General features: G+C 52.0%; 2 non-coding genes across 2 annotated transcripts; both read right to left on the bottom strand.

The window, feature by feature from the left end:
- Nucleotides 1–5,887: 5,887 nt before the first annotated feature.
- LOC142715871 (U2 spliceosomal RNA) lies at nucleotides 5,888–6,078 on the bottom strand. Its single transcript, XR_012871194.1, has one exon. It is a non-coding gene; the product is annotated as a U2 spliceosomal RNA (small nuclear RNA).
- Nucleotides 6,079–14,226: 8,148 nt separating this feature from the next.
- LOC142715870 (U2 spliceosomal RNA) lies at nucleotides 14,227–14,417 on the bottom strand. Its single transcript, XR_012871193.1, has one exon. It is a non-coding gene; the product is annotated as a U2 spliceosomal RNA (small nuclear RNA).
- Nucleotides 14,418–15,489: the final 1,072 nt, after the last annotated feature.

Genomic DNA, 15,489 nt, shown 5'->3' with positions numbered 1-15,489 from the left:
CCATACAGACCCTGGCTTACCGACTACTCTTCTGCTTTTCGCTTTGTACCTCGCACTCTCCTGGCTTGACTCGGCTCGTTCACTACTCTGTTGCTCACGGTGTTTCCGCGAGCAACTGCCCATTTCCCTTGCTTGTGTTCCCTTGTTTGTTTGTCGTGTTTGTCATGCACTTACTGAGCGCAGGGACCGCCGCCCAGTTGTACCCCGTCGTCTAGGGCGGGTCGTTGCAAGTAGGCAGGGACAGAGTGGCGGGTAGATTAGGGCTCACTTGTCCGTTTCCCAACCCCCCCCCACCATTACAAATTCACAAGCCCTATACCTAGTCTACCCTGGTCCCTGACACCATTATGGAACCCCGTGAAACCCTGGCTCAGCAAATGCAGGGTCTCTCCCTACAGGTCCAGGCCCTGGCTCAGAGGGTCAACCAGCCTGATGCTACCTTGGTAGTTCCCCTCACCGCACCCCTTGAACCCCACCTCAAGTTGCCCGACCGGTTCTCAGGTGACCGGAGGGCTTTTCTCTCCTTTCGGGAGAGTTGTAAGCTTTACTTTCGCTTAAAGCCTCACTCCTCAGGTTCTGAGAGCCAGCGGGTGGGTATAATTATGTCCCGGCTCCAGGAAGGGCCCCAAGAGTGGGCCTTCTCCTTGGCTCCTGGCGCCCCTGAACTTTCCTCCGTTGACCTTTTCTTTTCTGCCCTCGGACTTATTTATGACGAGACTGACAGAACTGCCTTTGCCGAGAGTCAGCTGGTGACCTTACGTCAGGGTAAGAGACCTGTTGAGGAGTATTGCTCTGACTTTCGGAAGTGGTGCGTAGCTTCTCGGTGGAATGACCCAGCCTTAAGGTGCCAGTTTAGGTTGGGTCTGTCGAACGCCCTGAAAGACCTGCTAGTTAGTTATCCCTCTTCTGACTCCTTAGACCAGGTTATGGCTTTAGTGGTACGACTTGACCGACGTCTCAGGGAACGACAACGTGAACGTTTATGTGTTTTTTCCTCCGACTCCCCCATGATGCCTCCCGAAGTCCCGTTGCTTCGTTTCTCCCCTAAAGACTCAGAAATACCTATGCAACTCGGGGCCTCCGTGTCCCCTCAACAACGTAGAGAATTCCGCAGGAAGAATGGTCTCTGCTTCTACTGTGGGGATGTCAAGCATCAAGTAAACAACTGTCCCAAGCGTAAGAATGCTGCCAGAGAGCTCCCGCGTCTAAGTGATCATCGGGGAGGTCACTTGGGCGCACAGGTATTTCCCGTAAATATGAAACGTACTAAGATATTGCTTCCCTTTCAGGTCTCGTTTGGTGGTAGGTCTGCTACCGGCAGTGCCTTCGTGGATTCAGGGTCCTCTACTAATATCATGTCTGTGGAATTTGCTATGTCTCTCGCTATGCCTCTGATTGATTTGCCTAAACCTGTCCCGGTAGTGGGTATCGACTCCACTCCTCTTGCTAATGGTTATTTTACACAGCATACCCCTGTTTTTGAACTCCTTGTTGGCTCCATGCATTTGGAGCAGTGCTCTGTACTATTGATGCAGGGATTATCGTACGATTTGGTTCTAGGTCTTCCCTGGTTGCAGTTGCATAATCCCACGTTTGACTGGAATACTGGGGAGCTAACCAAATGGGGTAATGAATGTTGTACGTCATGTTTTTCTGTTAATTCTATTTCTCCCCCTAAGGAGGTGAATACGCTACCCGAGTTTGTTCAGGACTTCGCTGATGTTTTCTCTAAAGAGGCCTCCGAAGTATTACCGCCTCATAGAGAATACGATTGCGCTATCGAATTGGTACCAGGAGCTAAGCTTCCTAAGGGTAGAATATTTAACCTTTCTTGTCCCGAACGTGAAGCCATGAGGGAGTATATCCAGGAATCCCTGGCCAAGGGTTACATTCGTCCCTCTTCTTCTCCGGTAGGTGCTGGCTTCTTCTTCGTAGGGAAGAAGGATGGGGGTCTTAGGCCATGCATTGACTACCGTGGCCTGAATAAGGTCACGGTAAGGAACCAGTATCCCCTTCCTTTGATTCCTGATCTCTTTAATCAGGTTCAGGGGGCCCAATGGTTCTCTAAATTGGATCTACGGGGGGCGTATAACCTTATTCGCATCAAAGAGGGGGATGAGTGGAAGACTGCGTTTAACACGCCCGAAGGCCATTTCGAATACCTCGTCATGCCCTTTGGGTTGTGCAATGCCCCTGCGGTCTTCCAGAACTTCATAAATGAGATTTTGAGAAATTACCTGGGGATATTTCTTGTAGTGTACCTTGATGACATATTGGTGTTTTCCAGGGACTGGTCCTCCCACATAGAGCATGTCAGGAAAGTGCTCCAGGTCCTTCGAGAAAACAAACTGTTTGCCAAAATCGAAAAATGTGTATTTGGGGTACAGGAGATACCATTTTTAGGTCAAATCCTCACTCCTCATGAATTCCGCATGGACCCTGCCAAGGTTCAGGCTGTGGCTGAATGGGTCCAACCTGCCTCCCTGAAAGCGCTACAGTGTTTTTTGGGGTTCGCTAACTATTACAGGAGATTTATTGCTAACTTCTCGGTCGTCGCTAAGCCTCTTACGGACCTCACTCGCAAGGGTGCTGATGTCCTCCATTGGCCCCCTGAGGCCGTCCAGGCTTTTGAGACCCTCAAGAAGTGCTTTATCTCGGCCCCCGTGCTGGTTCAGCCCAACCAAAGGGAGCCATTTATTGTGGAGGTTGACGCGTCCGAGGTGGGAGTGGGAGCCGTCTTGTCCCAGGGTACCAGCTCCCTCACCCATCTCCGCCCCTGTGCTTACTTTTCTAGGAAGTTTTCGCCCACGGAGTGTAACTATGATATTGGCAACCGCGAACTTTTAGCCATTAAATGGGCATTTGAAGAGTGGCGCCACTTCCTGGAGGGGGCTAGGCACCAGGTAACGGTCCTTACCGACCACAAGAATCTGGTTTTCCTAGAATCTGCCCGGAGGCTAAACCCGAGACAAGCTCGATGGGCGTTGTTTTTTACCAGATTCAATTTTTTGGTTACCTATAGGGCCGGGTCTAAAAATATTAAGGCGGATGCACTGTCGCGTAGCTTCATGGCCAGCCCTCCTTCGGAGGAAGATCCTGTTTGTATTTTGCCTCCAGGTATAGTCATTTCCTCTATCGAGTCCGATTTAGTCTCTGAAATTGCTGCTGATCAAGGTTCAGCTCCTGGGAACCTTCCTGAGAACAAGCTGTTTGTTCCCCTGCAATTCCGGCTAAGGGTACTTAGGGAAAATCACGACTCCGCACTATCTGGCCATCCAGGCATCCTGGGTACCAAACACCTCATTACCAGAAATTATTGGTGGCCTGGTTTGCCTAAAGACGTTAAGGCCTACGTCGCCGCCTGTGAGGTTTGTGCCAGGTCCAAGACTCCCAGGTCCCGACCAGCGGGCTTACTGCGTTCGTTGCCCATTCCCCAGAGACCTTGGACACATATCTCCATGGATTTTATCACCGATTTGCCTCCATCCCAAGGCAAGTCGGTGGTGTGGGTGGTGGTAGACCGCTTCAGTAAAATGTGCCACTTTGTGCCCCTCAAGAAACTACCCAACGCCAAGACGTTGGCTACCTTGTTTATCAAACACATCCTGCGTCTCCATGGGGTCCCCGTCAATATTGTTTCTGACAGAGGGGTACAATTTGTTTCATTGTTTTGGAGAGCCTTCTGTAATAAGTTGGGGATTGATCTGTCCTTCTCCTCTGCCTTCCATCCTGAAACCAATGGCCAAACGGAGAGGACTAATCAGTCTCTAGAACAATACTTAAGATGTTTTGTCTCTGACTGTCAATTTGATTGGGTTTCTTTCATTCCCCTCGCCGAATTTTCCCTTAATAACCGGGTCAGTAACTCGTCAGGGGTCTCTCCCTTTTTCTGTAATTTTGGGTTTAATCCACGGTTCTCCTCCGTTTCACCTGGTTGTTCCAACAATCCCGAGGTGGAGGTCGTTCATCGGGATCTGTGCACAGTCTGGGCCCAGGTTCAGAAGAACCTAGAGGCGTCCCAGAGCATACAGAAGGCTCAGGCCGATAGAAGACGTTCTGCTAACCCCCTGTTTGTGGTCGGGGATCTGGTGTGGTTGTCATCCAGGAACTTGCGTCTCAAGGTTCCGTCCAAAAAGTTTGCTCCCCGGTTTATTGGGCCGTATAAGGTCATTGAGGTCCTCAGTCCTGTCTCTTTCCGGCTGGAGTTACCCCCGTCTTTTCGTATACACAACGTGTTTCATGCCTCCCTCCTGAAACGCTGCTCCCCGTCCTTGGCCCCCTCGAGGAAACCTCCTGTTCCCGTCCTCACCCCTGAGGGGGTGGAATTTGAGGTGGCCAGGATCGTGGACAGCAAGATGGTCCAAGGCTCCCTCCAGTACCTGGTCCATTGGAGAGGATACGGGCCCGAGGAGAGGACTTGGGTACCCGCCCGGGATGTTCACGCTGGGGTATTGGTCAGGAGGTTCCACCTGCGTTTCCCCAGTAAGCCAGGTCCACTTAGAAAGGGTCCGGTGGCCCCTCATAAAAGGGGGGGTACTGTAAAGGATCTGCCAGGCACTGCTTCAGGGTTAACTCCCAGAATTAATCAGTCAACACCTGAGTGTACATCCCTGAGACAGACACCAGCTTCCTCCACTCAGGCTGGCAGGCTTAGGAGTGGGAGAGCCTATCGCAACCTGGCCAGACTCAGCTAGCTCCCGCCCTCGGTCTATTTAAGCCTGCTCTTCCTGTCCATCTGTGCTTGTGAATTCTTTCCTTGAGGTTTCCTGGCCCAGCAACAGCTCCTGCTACTTTTTGATCCTGCTCCATACAGACCCTGGCTTACCGACTACTCTTCTGCTTTTCGCTTTGTACCTCGCACTCTCCTGGCTTGACTCGGCTCGTTCACTACTCTGTTGCTCACGGTGTTTCCGCGAGCAACTGCCCATTTCCCTTGCTTGTGTTCCCTTGTTTGTTTGTCGTGTTTGTCATGCACTTACTGAGCGCAGGGACCGCCGCCCAGTTGTACCCCGTCGTCTAGGGCGGGTCGTTGCAAGTAGGCAGGGACAGAGTGGCGGGTAGATTAGGGCTCACTTGTCCGTTTCCCAACCCCCCCCCACCATTACACAGTCACTCAGTGTTGCCTGAGAGGGCAACACTGCAACAGCCGGCCGCCAGGCTGTCTTTTTTTTTGCACAGCTAGTTGCCTCCAGGAGGCCACAAGAGGGAGACAAGGGACTGCAAAATGGAAAATAGGCATCCACCAACTTTACAGACAACTTCTCCTTGCTCCTACAACCTCCATCCTTGCACAGTTTGTTATTCTTCTAGGTAACATAGTAACAAATCCAAATTGCTGCTCTCTTTGTAGGCAAGCAAGGCTTTGTTGCAACTGCAATTCTTACTTCTTCTTGAAATGTAGGGACGACAGTACATTCCATCACATCCATCTAGTGTACACAGGTAGGTCCATTGTGGCGGGCAGGCGAGCGGGCGGGCTGCTTTATTGGCTGTTTGCTGTTCCCCTACTCCACTCCACTATTTGACTGTTGTGCTGCATCAATCAATCAATCAATCAATCAATCAATCAATCAATCAATCAATCAATCAGTGGCTGGCTCAGGTGCAGCTCTTTAACTTACCTAAAAGGGAGGGCGGAGAGAAGACAAGGAAGGTGAATGAGGTGTTCCAATGTGAAATGCCGGAAACACAGAAACACAGACGACACACAACAAGAGGTGGCAATCTATTCATTAATTGCATTTAATCAATGAGCTCATTATCACTCATGCATTGTCCAACAGGTGTTGAAATAATGGGATTAAAAGGGGAGATCCCTTCAGAAAGACAGAAACAATAGCAAAGACAAAAAACACTTTTGGAATCTGCTTTTAGTCAACACATAAGGAAAGGGTGCACCGGTCCTGGAAATACTGCAATACCAGGTCAATGCGTGGAGTGGACAGAGCAAGCTCTATTTCCATCTCCCTGTTCTAAAAATCCATTTAATATATGGTCCCCAGATAGGGGACGTATCAGATATTAAACTGATAAGAACAGATACTACACTTGATCTTAGCCAAAAGGCCGAGAAGCGATAACCCGAACGGGCCGCGCGTTGCCCGAGCCTGCCCGATACTGCTGTTCAGCCCTTGCAGCGATTCAGCCTACTTCTAGGCAATTCCATGGGGCCCTGCAGGCTCACACACTCACAGCTACACGGGAGGTGAATAAAGGCCGGAGAGGAAGCCAGACAGGATTTGCTTCTTTTGCTTGCACCACAATGCAGTGCTGAAAGAGGAGGAATCTACATAAAAACGCCTTCCTGGCAACGCCCAAATGCCCTGCTGCCATGCAGATAAACACTGGCAGCGGCAGCAAGTGCATGCCCACAGCCACCCCTTGTTCCTTCACACCTTGTATCAGCTGTAATCCAGTCCAGTCCAGTGCTGCCTGCTGAGCAGCACTGACCAACACTGCCTGGGCCCAGGCTTTTATCTCTGAGGCCCCATTATGATGTCAGAAAGCTGGCTCTGGAATCCTGAGGGCTCCACTATGACACGTGCAAAGTTCCGTCTGAACTTTATATAAGACGGTGAGGCTCAGTCAGTCACTCAGTGTTGCCTGAGAGGGCAACACTGCAACAGCCGGCCGCCAGGCTGTCTTTTTTTTGCACAGCTAGTTGCCTCCAGGAGGCCACAAGAGGGAGACAAGGGACTGCAAAATGGAAAATAGGCATCCACCAACTTTACAGACAACTTCTCCTTGCTCCTACAACCTCCATCCTTGCACAGTTTGTTATTCTTCTAGGTAACATAGTAACAAATCCAAATTGCTGCTCTCTTTGTAGGCAAGCAAGGCTTTGTTGCAACTGCAATTCTTACTTCTTCTTGAAATGTAGGGACGACAGTACATTCCATCACATCCATCTAGTGTACACAGGTAGGTCCATTGTGGCGGGCAGGCGAGCGGGCGGGCTGCTTTATTGGCTGTTTGCTGTTCCCCTACTCCACTCCACTATTTGACTGTTGTGCTGCATCAATCAATCAATCAATCAATCAATCAATCAATCAATCAATCAATCAATCAATCAATCAATCAGTGGCTGGCTCAGGTGCAGCTCTTTAACTTACCTAAAAGGGAGGGCGGAGAGAAGACAAGGAAGGTGAATGAGGTGTTCCAATGTGAAATGCCGGAAACACAGAAACACAGACGACACACAACAAGAGGTGGCAATCTATTCATTAATTGCATTTAATCAATGAGCTCATGACCTGCCTAGGTAGAGTCGTGTGTTAACCTTAAACCATACTATCCCCCATCCCCATTTAGTAACGACACATGACACCGAGGTTGGATGTGAAATGGCCACAGCAGCCGTTTATTAATTTCACAGTTTTATAAAAACAATTTAAATCCGAAACATTCGGATAACTAGTTAGGAATCCACCAGAGAATTCCTCCTAATAATTCACATGACCCAACATGGGTCAGAATCATAAATAACAATTAAACGTTAACATTAACCCGAGCAGAGGAAGTCCTTGAAGCCCCTTCAGATGTTCCTTTCAAGAACACACCGAATTAGCCATCTGCAAACCACTAATTACCTCCAGCCGTAAACCAGCTCGGAAGCACCGTTCACCTCTGCAGATGGCTCCAACCACTAGAAGTCCACTTCAAGGGGATAACACCCGATGAAGCCCTCAAGTGATATACCGACCACTAGAAGTCCACTTCAAAGGGATAACACCCGATGAAGCCTTCAAGTGACATACCTTCTACCAGAAGACCACTTCAAAGGGATAACACCCGATGAAGTCTTCAACCATGTACCTTTTTTGGGGGACGCATACCCCCGATGCGACCCCCCCACCATTTTGTACTGACTGGCCTCAAGGACTCCCCCCGCCAGCTGCCATGACAACAGAACCTACTCCGGAAAAAAGAAAAACATGTTAAATAAGCACACAAAATAAAACACAACGCTCATAGCCAGACGTACATAAGACCTAAGGAGTAACAAAACAAGGGTGGGAGGGTGGGAGCTTTGCTTACTGTGTGTTACTCCTCCCGCTGCTTCCGGCTCAATGCCGAGAAACAGCGGGAAGCGCAGTAACGGCCCCCCCGCCCCCCTTAACTCCTCCCCGTCCCTCCTTCAGCTCCTTCAACTTTCCCTGACCTCGTAACATTAACCCTTTCCCTACCAGGACGGTCATGTCGGCTTCCCTTAAGCCTGCAGCTGCGTCCAGCCTCTTCTTGACCTGCCTAGGTAGAGTCGTGTGTTAACCTTAAACCATACTATCCCCCATCCCCATTTAGTAACGACACATGACACCGAGGTTGGATGTGAAATGGCCACAGCAGCCGTTTATTAATTTCACAGTTTTATAAAAACAATTTAAATCCGAAACATTCGGATAACTAGTTAGGAATCCACCAGAGAATTCCTCCTAATAATTCACATGACCCAACATGGGTCAGAATCATAAATAACAATTAAACGTTAACATTAACCCGAGCAGAGGAAGTCCTTGAAGCCCCTTCAGATGTTCCTTTCAAGAACACACCGAATTAGCCATCTGCAAACCACTAATTACCTCCAGCCGTAAACCAGCTCGGAAGCACCGTTCACCTCTGCAGATGGCTCCAACCACTAGAAGTCCACTTCAAGGGGATAACACCCGATGAAGCCCTCAAGTGATATACCGACCACTAGAAGTCCACTTCAAAGGGATAACACCCGATGAAGCCTTCAAGTGACATACCTTCTACCAGAAGACCACTTCAAAGGGATAACACCCGATGAAGTCTTCAACCATGTACCTTTTTTGGGGGACGCATACCCCCGATGCGACCCCCCCACCATTTTGTACTGACTGGCCTCAAGGACTCCCCCCGCCACCGCGAAACAGGCCTTGACCACCTTAAGCCTGTGAGTTCCTCCACACCACCACCGCCCTTTCTATGCCTTCTGCTATAGCCAAGCTCCAAATATCAATGCCAACCTCGGTCAGATGAACCCCGTCACTCCTCCAGAAATTCCCCAATCCTGACTCCAAATCCCTATGCCTCACGCAAATGCCCCCGTTCTTCGCCACAAAACGGGACACCGCCCGGTTAACTTTTATCCGAGCCTTATTGACTCTCTCCACCGATCTAGCTAACCGCCAATGCTTCCTTGGGACTATGTCCGACCACACTACCACCAACTTGGGATAAGATACCCACAAACACAACAAATCATGTTTGATATCCCGCACCAACTCACGAAAAGGGCGGACTCCTAAGTCATTCCCACCCACGTGCAACACTAAAACCTCCGGAACCCTATCGAGCCGCACATATGTCTGGAATTCCGCCAACACCCTGTTCCACGACATACCTCTAAACCCCAGCCAATGCACAACCGCATCCTGTCGCGGAATGCGCAACTGGCGACCATCCGGGCGGACGTCCGCCCTCAAAGCCCCCCAGTGCACGTACGAATGACCCATCAACCACACCAGACAAGGAGGCGAATCTGAAACGGAAAACACAGTTAGGCACCACCATATAACATTTGCAAGCATAACAACAAAATTACAACATATGGGGGCGGACATAAGACTTAAACCTTTTAGACTCCCAACGACCAATACGCCTCACCCCCTCATCATCCAACCCCCAGCGCCCTGCTTCCGTTGCTGCGCCAATCCGGAAGGAATGAGATGAATATGAGCTTGCTGCAACCCCAACCGCCGTCAAACATTTTTTAAAAACAGCTCCAAACTGAAACCTGGACAAGAACGACCCGTCCACATGACGTAACAAAGGCAAATCTGGAGACCCCCTGTTTTTTGTAAAACCCCGCATGCACTCTACTGGGCACATGACCGACCCCGGGAGAGCGAACAAAACTATCAGTTTTCCCTTCCCTAATTGGTCAGTTTTTGATCTACGCAACCATACCTCCAACCGATCTGCAAAAAGGCACACCTCCCCAGATCTCAGCCCCCCTGCCTGTTTAGTACTTGGCGACACCAACTCACCTACTCTAAATGCTCCGAAGAACGCCAACGAGAAAGCCAACCGAAACAAATCCATTTCATCTGAAGAACGACATACCGATGCCAATGAACCGCCCAACAAGCCCAGCAAAGCAAACGACACCGGCCTTCTACTATCCGCCTCCACCCTACCTCTGCGCAACCCCTTCAAAGCCTGCGATACCAGAAATTCCTTCGATACATCCCGCAAGCCCCGCAACTTAAGCCCCAACGCCACCGCGGATATAAACCGGTTCACCTTCGCTACTGAAAACCCCCCCTCCCAGGCATCCCCTAACCAATACAAAAGTGCCACCAACCTGTCTCTATCCGTATTGACATCACCCAACTCTCTTACCCACTCCTCCCACTGCCTCCAATAAGCAGCATAAGCCCTCCACGTCGTGCGCGCCAAAGACCTTTGTAACAGCTGCTCTACGGGACCGATACCAGATCCCATAGATGATCCGGACACGCCAAACCGAGACGTTCCGCTCCCGGGGCCAATTCCCGAAACCGGTCCCACTGCGAGCGAGAAAGAGCATCAGCAACACAATTCCGTACACCCGGGACATGCACCGCCACCACCCACGCGTTCAGCGACAAACACACCAACACTAAATGTCGCAACAATTGAACTACCGGAGGAGAGGACGCCGTGATGTTATTAATGGCAAGCACCACCCCCATGTTGTCGCAGTAAAAACGGACCTTCTTATCCCTGAGCCTGTCCCCCCAAATGGTAGCCGCCACCACGATGGGAAACAGCTCGAGCAGGGCCAGATTCCGCGTCAATCCACTGGACACCCAGCTAGCCGGCCATTGACCTGCGCACCACGGACCCCCCCCGTAAGCTCCAAAGCCACCCGCCCCAGCCGCATCCGTGAAAATATTCAGATCACTCGTATCCTGCGCTGGGGCCATCCATAGCGAGCGACCATTGTACTGGCCCAAGAAGTCATCCCAAACCTGAAGATCAGCTCGGTGCTCCTCCTTGAGCCTCACAAAATGATGCGGCGCCCGCACTCCCGCCGTTGCCGCCGCCAACCTTCTACCAAACACCCTCCCCATCGGCATAATCCGGCAGGCGAAATTCAACTTCCCCAGCAGCGACTGAAGCTCCCTCAGCGACATTTTCTTCCTTCTACAAGCCCGTCGCACCTCCAGCCTCAAAGCACCCAACTTATCCGCCGGGAGCCGACACTCCATTGCCACCGAGTCAATTTCGATTCCCAAGAAAGAAATCGTCGCTACCGGGCCCTCCGTTTTTTCCGGCGCCAAAGGGATCCCAAAATCCCTCGCCACCTTCTGCAGGGCATGAAGCAAGTTACCGCAAACCGGCGAACCCCCCGGGCCAACGCACAAAAAATCATCTAAGTAATGGATCAACGAATCGACCCCGGATACTCCCCTCGTTACCCACTCCACGAAGCTACTAAACGCCTCGAAGTATGCACAAGAAAGAGAACACCCCATCGGAAGGCACCGATCCACGTAAAAGGCCCCATTCCAAAAACAACCCAACAGCCGTTGGCTTTCTGGGTGGACCGGCAACAACCTGAACGCCGCCTCGATGTCGGTTTTTGCTAGCAGCGCCCCCGGACCCGCAGCCCGCACTAACCCCACCGCCTTATCGAATGAGGTATAAACTACGGAACACAACTCGTGATCAATCCCGTCATTTACCGACGAACCTTTGGGATACGATAAATGTTGAATCAAACGAAACTTTCCGGGCTCGCGTTTAGGGACAATACCCAAAGGGGACACAACTAAATCTTTTACCGGCGACTCCACAAATGGCCCCGACATGCGCCCCAACGAAACTTCTTTTAACAACTTTTCCGACACGACTTCCGCATGCAAGTAAGCCGATTTTAAATTTCTCCGCGTAACCGGAACCTCATAAGGAGGCGGAGGAATAACAAAACCAACACTAAACCCTTCATAAAGCAACTTAGCTGCCGCCCTATCCGGATACTCATTTAGATAAGGGGCCATCCTTTCCACCCTCACCGGCGACACCCCCTTGACCAGCCCCGTGCTGGTTCCCGGACCTCTTTTTCCGCAGACATTTTGCCGCCCCGTGTGATGCACCATTACACTCGGAGCACACGTGCTTGAACTTGCACGTGGCCCCAAACTTGCACTGGCCTTCATTGAATTGCCAGCAAAACCCCGCCTTTCCCCCGCCGCTTGGTCCACTCTGACTAGTCTGGCCTCCCTGGCCACCGCTCCCGGGAAAGGGCTGCCTAACCGGAGCCGTAACCCGTAACCAGAGAGCAATATCCTTCTGGTCCCACCGAATCGCCGGCCGAACCGCCTTCCGCTGACGGAATTGCTCATCATATCGCAGCCACGCCTGACCCCCATACGCCCTATGAGCCTCCCCAATAGCATCAAAATAACAAAATAACGCCGAACAATTTTCCGGCGCCTTTTCCCCTATCACACTAGCCAATATGGCGAACGCCTGCGACCAATTAACGAACGTCTGCGGGATAAGCCTATACCGCCGCCGTTCCTCCTCGTCCTTTTTACTCTCATCCCGCTTGCTCTTATCCAAATTGAATTTAGCCAGCGGCAAGAGAGAAAAAATTTCAACGTATTCATCTTTCCAGATCCGATCACGCACCTCCTGCTTTAAATGCGCCCCCAACGGACCCTCAAAACAAACATACACCTCCCCCCGAGCACGATCGTCCATGCGCACTCGATCGCCGTCCTTCTGTGCCTCAGTCTGCACCGACACCGCGACCGCCTCTCTAACCGCCACCACAGGACGCGCCTGCAACGATCCCACGTCCCTGGGGCCTTCCCAAACTACCGCAGGGGACACTTCCGTTACAACCGGCGCCGCGGCCCTATCAAGGCGCCCCACCAGCTCCCGTAAGCAACCCACTAAATCTGCCAAACCCGCTCCGTCGCGTCCGCCCGCGCCACTACCGGCCCCCGATGCTATGCTAGCAGCCCCCCTGCCGACACCCGACATAAAAATCGCTGGATAAGACAATAATGGAGTTATACACTCACCGGGCTGCACAGGCGCTGTGTTCCCGTCAGCCGGACCATCCTGACCTCGACGATAGACGTCCAGTTCACCTTCCTCCCGTTCTTCTCTCGCCGACGACTGTCCCTCCCAACGACATCTTCGGAAAGGGGATGAGGACGCGCTGACCGATGGGCCGGCAACCTGCCGCCCGACCGCCGGGACCCAGACTTCCGACCGGACCTGTTGCCTCGACGTCGCTGCAGATCTAGTCGTCCGTCTAGACGATCCTGACGAAGCCTGCCCCCTGGCCGGAACATCACCATGCGGGGCGGCCGTACCTTGCTCTCGACATCTTCCATCTGATGGGGGAGGGGTGACAGGGAGCCCGGCCTGCGACTCCCTGCTTACCGCCGGACCCCGTCGCGGCCTGGGATTCCTGCCAGGACGCAGGGCCTGGGAAGGGGCGGTCCTCCCAGCTGCCTGGCCTGCAGCGTCCGGGATCGGGCTCCCTCTGCGACGCCGTGTCCGCGGGACTACCTCCGGACTAAGGCGCTCTGGAGGTCGGGACCGCCGAGAGGGACGGGTCGACACAGCCTGCATCGCCGTCACCCCTGCCACCGCTCTCTGCCTGCCCAGCGCAGGAGCGGTTGTTGCCGACTCCCCCCCCGCCGCCATAGCCATGCTCGTAGGGGGGCCGGGGGAGGGGAGCCTGTCCCTTACAACAGACCCCGAACGCCGTGCCCGACGTGGCGAAACGGCGTCCGGGATCCGCGTTAATGCAGCCACGGTCTCCTCCAGCCATCCGGGACCGTGGTGCACAGCAGCGGCGCGCAGCCGCTCTAAAATCAAGGCCTCTGCCATTACTAAAAAACCGGGCAACGGGGAGCTTTGCTTACTGTGTGTTACTCCTCCCGCTGCTTCCGGCTCAATGCCGAGAAACAGCGGGAAGCGCAGTAACGGCCCCCCCGCCCCCCTTAACTCCTCCCCGTCCCTCCTTCAGCTCCTTCAACTTTCCCTGACCTCGTAACATTAACCCTTTCCCTACCAGGACGGTCATGTCGGCTTCCCTTAAGCCTGCAGCTGCGTCCAGCCTCTTCTTTATCACTCATGCATTGTCCAACAGGTGTTGAAATAATGGGATTAAAAGGGGAGATCCCTTCAGAAAGACAGAAACAATAGCAAAGACAAAAAACACTTTTGGAATCTGCTTTTAGTCAACACATAAGGAAAGGGTGCACCGGTCCTGGAAATACTGCAATACCAGGTCAATGCGTGGAGTGGACAGAGCAAGCTCTATTTCCATCTCCCTGTTCTAAAAATCCATTTAATATATGGTCCCCAGATAGGGGACGTATCAGATATTAAACTGATAAGAACAGATACTACACTTGATCTTAGCCAAAAGGCCGAGAAGCGATAACCCGAACGGGCCGCGCGTTGCCCGAGCCTGCCCGATACTGCTGTTCAGCCCTTGCAGCGATTCAGCCTACTTCTAGGCAATTCCATGGGGCCCTGCAGGCTCACACACTCACAGCTACACGGGAGGTGAATAAAGGCCGGAGAGGAAGCCAGACAGGATTTGCTTCTTTTGCTTGCACCACAATGCAGTGCTGAAAGAGGAGGAATCTACATAAAAACGCCTTCCTGGCAACGCCCAAATGCCCTGCTGCCATGCAGATAAACACTGGCAGCGGCAGCAAGTGCATGCCCACAGCCACCCCTTGTTCCTTCACACCTTGTATCAGCTGTAATCCAGTCCAGTCCAGTGCTGCCTGCTGAGCAGCACTGACCAACACTGCCTGGGCCCAGGCTTTTATCTCTGAGGCCCCATTATGATGTCAGAAAGCTGGCTCTGGAATCCTGAGGGCTCCACTATGACACGTGCAAAGTTCCGTCTGAACTTTATATAAGACGGTGAGGCTCAGTCAGTCACTCAGTGTTGCCTGAGAGGGCAACACTGCAACAGCCGGCCGCCAGGCTGTCTTTTTTTTGCACAGCTAGTTGCCTCCAGGAGGCCACAAGAGGGAGACAAGGGACTGCAAAATGGAAAATAGGCATCCACCAACTTTACAGACAACTTCTCCTTGCTCCTACAACCTCCATCCTTGCACAGTTTGTTATTCTTCTAGGTAACATAGTAACAAATCCAAATTGCTGCTCTCTTTGTAGGCAAGCAAGGCTTTGTTGCAACTGCAATTCTTACTTCTTCTTGAAATGTAGGGACGACAGTACATTCCATCACATCCATCTAGTGTACACAGGTAGGTCCATTGTGGCGGGCAGGCGAGCGGGCGGGCTGCTTTATTGGCTGTTTGCTGTTCCCCTACTCCACTCCACTATTTGACTGTTGTGCTGCATCAATCAATCAATCAATCAATCAATCAATCAATCAATCATCAGTGGCTGGCTCAGGTGCAGCTCTTTAACTTACCTAAAAGGGAGGGCGGAGAGAAGACAAGGAAGGTGAATGAGGTGTTCCAATGTGAAATG

Source organism: Rhinoderma darwinii, unplaced genomic scaffold (assembly GCF_050947455.1).
Source record: "Rhinoderma darwinii isolate aRhiDar2 unplaced genomic scaffold, aRhiDar2.hap1 Scaffold_4456, whole genome shotgun sequence".
Taxonomy (NCBI): Eukaryota; Metazoa; Chordata; class Amphibia; order Anura; family Rhinodermatidae; genus Rhinoderma; species Rhinoderma darwinii.
Note: the sequence above shows the minus strand (reverse complement) of the source record. Positions and strands in the feature narration are given on the sequence as shown.